Raw genomic sequence first — 6,000 nt, forward strand, 5'->3', positions numbered from 1 at the left:
TATGCCTCCTCTCTGGGGACCCAATACAGTAGTATTAGCTGAGTGAGAAGAAATATAGATAAGTGAACTTTCTAATTGACTAACTTGAAGGTAGCAGGTATAAAATGTCAGCTTGAAAAGTGCCTGAGAATCAACTGTACAGACATAGTCAGTTTATGTAAACTTTGAGCAATGAATATGTAAATATCCTACATATTTTCATGCTTATACACTTCTAACAGACATGGGTGTGGCCTCCTGGGAGAACTCTGGTTTAAGCTTTTCTGCAAAAGTCACCTTTGAGACTGAGAATTTCCATCGTCTCTGTCCAAAACATGGATTAATTGAAGAAATTCTCACTCCTGTTTTTTTTTTTTCTTCAGAGAAATTAATTCTTCCTATGGGAAATTTTTTTTTAATGCCCTAAACTGATCTGAACTTTAGGAACTTGAACCTTGCGTTGTAGCTGCCTCTAAGGAATATAATCTATTCAAGCTGTTAAACTGTTGAGAACACAATAAACAGGACATTTTTATAGTGTTCAGAATATGAAGCTAAAGCATATTCGGCTGTGGTGTGTATGTGTATTTGCTCACATTTAATAACTAGTTAAACATTTCAAATCTCTTTGGATTTATGTAGGGTTATTTATTACAAGGCTCCTGAACTTTTTAGAGGCAACAGTCTTCCGGTGATCTTTATCAGGCTGTTCTCCTACTTGGCTGCTTGTTTGGTTCTTTCTTTTTTCCTTCTCTTTCCTCCTCTCTCTTTTTTCTTGAGCTTAGTCTTAACAGGGAAATAAAATGTCAACTACATCAGGAAAAAAATCCAATGGTAAAATTTGCAAATGGGAGTACAATTGGAAGGCAACATCAATGTTAAGTAGCCAGGTTTTATTATTTTTTCTCTCTCTCTGCTAATTAGGCTGCATGTTTTAAATCTTAAACATGTGCAGACTTGTGAGGGATCTGGCATGTAGAGAAGGGCTTAATTCCAGCAGCTCTTGATAGCTGAGTGTTCAGTGTTGCAATGCTCACAATAGACACCATCAAGAACTCATATTTTTGGATGCCTTTTGCACAAATGGTTGTATGGAAGGAAGAATCAGAGAAATTTAGAGCCTTCCTGAATTCCCAGTTGTTTCCTTTTTTTTTTTTTTTTTTAAGGTCAGAAAACAAAGAGGTTCTTACCTGGAAGCCTGATATGTAAAGCAGGTAACCTTGAGTGGCTGTGGATGTTAATGTAAGTGAATGCGTGCCTCCCATTCATTCCTCTGTTGCTGCTGCTAAGTCGCTTCAGTGTCTGACTCTGTGCGACCCCATAGACGGCAGCCCACCAGGCTCTGCTGTCCCTGGGATTCTCCAGGCAAGAACACTGGAGTGGGTTGCCATTTCCTTCTCCAGCGCATAAAAGTGAAAAGTGAAAGTGAAATTGCTCAGTCGTGTCCGACTCTTCATGACCCCATGGACTGCAGCCTACCAGGCTCCTCCGTCCATGGGATTTGCCAGGCAAGAGTACTGAAGTGGGTTGCCATTGCCTTCTCCACATTCCTTTCTTAGGACAGAGCATTTGTCAGCTGGGAGCAAGTACACAAAACTCTTAGGATTATAGTTTGAAAGTTACGGATTTTAGACCACCTCTTCTATTGAGAGAAAACCCAGGTTCCAGAAAGCTACACTGAGTTGTTCAAGGTCACACAACTAGAACGAGGTGGCACAGGCACTTGAATGAGGTCTTACGTTTCTGAGCACCTTGCTTTTTTTTTTTTCCACCTGCTATGTTTATTATACATTCTTTTACTTCACATTCTCATGTATATTTTAACAAATAAGTCCACATTTGCCTTTCTGTTAGCATCTTTGGAAGCCACACATTTCATTTCAACTATATTTTCTACTTTGTCTAAAGAAGGGCTGAAAAGGTACTGTTTGTATGCTTGTGTAATCTCTTGTCTGTTTTTTCTTTTTTTAGTTTTGTTGAGATTCAGTTGACATATAACTACCCTTTCTTTTTCCATGCATTGTTTCATGAAATGTGGAGAAATTATCTATGTTTGCTAGTGAGAAATTCAGTGAGATGTATGTGAAAAGTTAATGTGTATGTGAGGATAGGTTTAGATACTTCATAAAGGGAAAAGATCCTGATGCTGGGAGAGATTGAGGGCAGGAGGAGAAGGGGATGACAGAGGATGAGATAGGTTGGATGGCATCACCGACTCAATGGACATGGGTTTAGGTGAACTCCGGGAGTTGTTGATGGACAGGGAGGCCTGGCATGCTGCGGTTCATGGGGTCGCAAGGAGTTAGACACGACTGAGTGACTGAACTGAACTGAAAGGCTCATTAAGGTGATCTTTAAAACTATGTATATTGTTGTCGAATTTGGAATAAAAGAAACAACTGCAAAAGATTGGTGTAGCAATGTTGTAAAAACCAAGAAGTATTCTTTGTAAATGTCTTCAAGCTCTCATCACTTGTTAAGGAAACCTACTGGAAACTGGAGACCTCACGTTATGAGTTTCAGGTCAGTTCAGTTCAGTTCAGTTCAGTCACTCAGTCGTGTCTGACTCTTTGCGACCCCATGAATCGCAGCACGCCAGGCCTCCCTGTCCATCACCAACTCCCAGAGTTTACTCAAACTCACGTCCATCGGAGTTGGTGATGCCATCCAGCCATCTCATCCTCTGTCGTCCCCTTCTCCTCCTGCCCCTAATCCCTCCCAGCATCGGAGTCTTTTCCAATGAGTTAACTCTTCTCATGAGGTGGCCAAAGTATTGGAATTTCAGCTTTAGCATCAGTCCTTCCATTGAACACCCAGGACTGATCTCCTTTAGGATGAGCTGATTGAATCTCCTTGCAGTCCAAGGGACTCTCAAGAGTCTTCTCCAACACCACACTTCAAAAGCATCAATTCTTCGGCACTCAGCTTTCTTCACAGTCCAACTCTCACATCCATACATGACTACTGGAAAAACCATAGCCTTGACTAGATGGACCTTTGTTGGCAAAGTAATATCTCTGCTTTTGAATATGCTATCTAGGTTGGTCATAACTTTCCTTCCAAGGAGTAAGCATCTTTTAATTTCATGGCTACAATCAACATCTGCAGTGAGTTTGGAGCCCCCCAAAATAAAGTCTGACACTGTTTCCACTGTTTCCCCATCTATTTCCCATGAAGTGATCGGACCAGATGCCATGACCTTAATTTTCTGAATGTTGAGCTTTAAGCCAACTTTTTCACTCTCCTCTTTTACTTTCATCGAGAGGCTTTTTAGTTCCTCTTCACTTTCTGCCATAAGGGTGGTGTCATCTGCATATCTGAGGTGATTGATATTTCTCCCGGCAATCTTGATTCCAGCTTGTGCTTCTTCCAGTCCAGCCTTTCTCATGATGTACTCTGCATATAAATTAAATAAGCAGGGTGACAATATACAGCCTTGATGTACTCCTTGAACAACTCCAGTCTGTTGTTCCATGTCCAGTTCTAGCTCTTGTTTCCTGACCTGCATATAGGTTTCTCAAGAGGCAGGTCAGGTGGTCTGGTATTCCCATCTCTTCCAGAGTTTTCCACAGTTTATTGTGATCCACACAGTCAAAGGCTTTGGCATAGTCAATAAGGCAGAAATAGATGTTTTTCTGGAACTCTCTTGCTTGTTTGATGATCCAGCGGATGTTGGCAATTTGATCTCTGGTTCCTCTGCCTTTTCTAAAACCAGCTTGAACATCTGGAAGTTCATGGTTCACGTATTGCTGAATTCTGGCTTGGAGAATTTTGAGCATTATTTTATTAACGTGTGAGATGAGTGCAATTGTGTGGTAGTTTGAGCTTTCTTTGGCATTGCCTTTCTTTGGGATTGGAATGAAAACTGACCTTTTCCAGTCCTGTGGCCACTGCTGAGTTTTCCAAATTTGCTGGCATATTGAGTATAGCACTTTCACAGCATCATCTCTTAGGATTTGAAGTAGCTCAGCTGGGATTCCATCACCTCCACTAGCTTTGTTCGTAGTGATGCTTTCTAAGGTCCACTTGACTTCACATTCCAGGATGTCTGGCTCTAGGTGAGTGATCACACCATCATGATTATCTGGGTCGTGAAGATCTTTTTTGTACAGTTCTTCTGTGTATTCTTGCCACCTCTTCTTAATATCTTCTGCTTCTGTTAGGTCCATACCATTTCTGTCCTTTATCGAGCCCATCTTTGCATGAAATGTTCCCTTGGTATCTCTAATTTTCTTGAAGAGATCTCTAGTCTTTCCTATTCTATTGTTTTCCTCTATTTCTTTGCATTGATCGCTGAGGAAGGCTTTCTTATCTCTTCTTGCTATTCTTTGGAACTCTGCATTCAGATGCTTATATATTTCCTTTTCTCCTGTGCTTTTCACTTCTCTTGTTTTCACAGTTATGAGTTTAGTTTATGCAAAATAAGAAAATGACCAGTTTCAACCAATAGGCCTATTCTCATGAATGAGAATATATGAATGAATGAATAATGTACATTTATATGTGTAAAGTTAAAAAAATTGTTATCTAAATACTATTATTTGCAGTTATTTATCATTAAATGACTTTAAAAAATTGTTTGGTCAACTACCAGTCTCAAGTGTATGAAAATGAGAACTTTTGTCTTTAACATAACCCTGCTATATGCCCATATTCAGTGATACCAATGTAAATTTTCTAACCACTTGAATTAGAATTTTTCAAAGTTAACAGCATATTGCTTCAAACCCAGAATATGTACTTTCCTACTGGATTCTAGTATATAATATGCTATATTTATTAAACAAAGCAATATTATCCTCTGTAATTACAATTTAGAGTTACTTTTAACTCCTATGTGATGTTAATAATATGATTAAAGATTTTCACTTGGAAAATCTCTATACAAAATATTCAGAATATCTCTGCAACTCCTGTGCCAACAAATATGGTAGTTTCTGCCTGCACAGAACTGACTATTGAAAATCTCTTCTTATATTATCACCATTTGTTTGGAATTTTGTGTTTTCTTTGTCAAGAAGAAACATTTATTATGTGTATATATGGATGGTTTTTGAGTTGTCTTGGGTTTCCCACCAAGCAAATACCTGATGTTTGGGCAGGTGTGAATCTAGTAGGAGATGGAGTAGTCTGGGAGCATAAGTTGTCCAAAATTCAAGAAATCAAGTTGTTAGCAAGAGTAGCAGAACAGAGCCTCATACTCTACCCTGTTTAATCCCTTTGCTTAGATGATATTGAGGCTCCTAGGTCTTATTTCTTTTGGCAGAAAGGAATCAAGGGATGCTAGGCTAGGCAAATTCTTCCCATGATTAAGCCAGGGGCAGAGATTTTAGAATTTCCTTACTGCTTCCAACCTAAGTCACCTTGGTATGGACTGACCAACACTACAGAGCCAAAGCATTGATTTGTAGGTAGGATTTGGTTCATTTTCTTAAACTGTCTTATTTTTTGAGCATGAACTTGTTAGTTGCTCAGTTGTGTCTGACTTTTTGCAACCCCATGGATTGTAGCCTGCCAGGCTCCTCGGTCCATGGGATTCTCCAGTTAAGAATACTGGAGTGGGTTGCCATTTTCTTCTCTTGAGGATCTTCCTGACTCGGGAATCAAACCTGGGTCTCCTGCATTGCAGGCAGATTCTTTACTGCTGAGCCACCTGGGAAACCCTAAAACTGAACTATGCAAGGACAGGTAGGCTTCAGGGTTTGGGTGCTCCAATCAATCTCCAGTCCTTTGTTGAAAGTTCTGCAGCATGCTGGTAATAGCGAAATTGTCCCAGCAATCATGCATACTTCTCCAGGCCTTTGACAACATGTAGATTTCAGCAAGGATGCCCAAAGCCACACACTTTTCCACTTCCTGTGTTACCCTTGCAAAATAGAATGAAAGTTCATCCTAATCAAAATGAATTGGTAGAGCATGGCCTTGAGCATCTGATAAGTTCTAAGAAGTCACCCTCCATCCTAACAATAAATACCACTTTTGATTTCTGTCATCTCAGGCCTATATTTTTGTTATTAAAAA

This window comes from Capricornis sumatraensis, chromosome 9 (genome assembly GCF_032405125.1).
Source record: "Capricornis sumatraensis isolate serow.1 chromosome 9, serow.2, whole genome shotgun sequence".
NCBI lineage: Eukaryota > Metazoa > Chordata > Mammalia > Artiodactyla > Bovidae > Capricornis > Capricornis sumatraensis.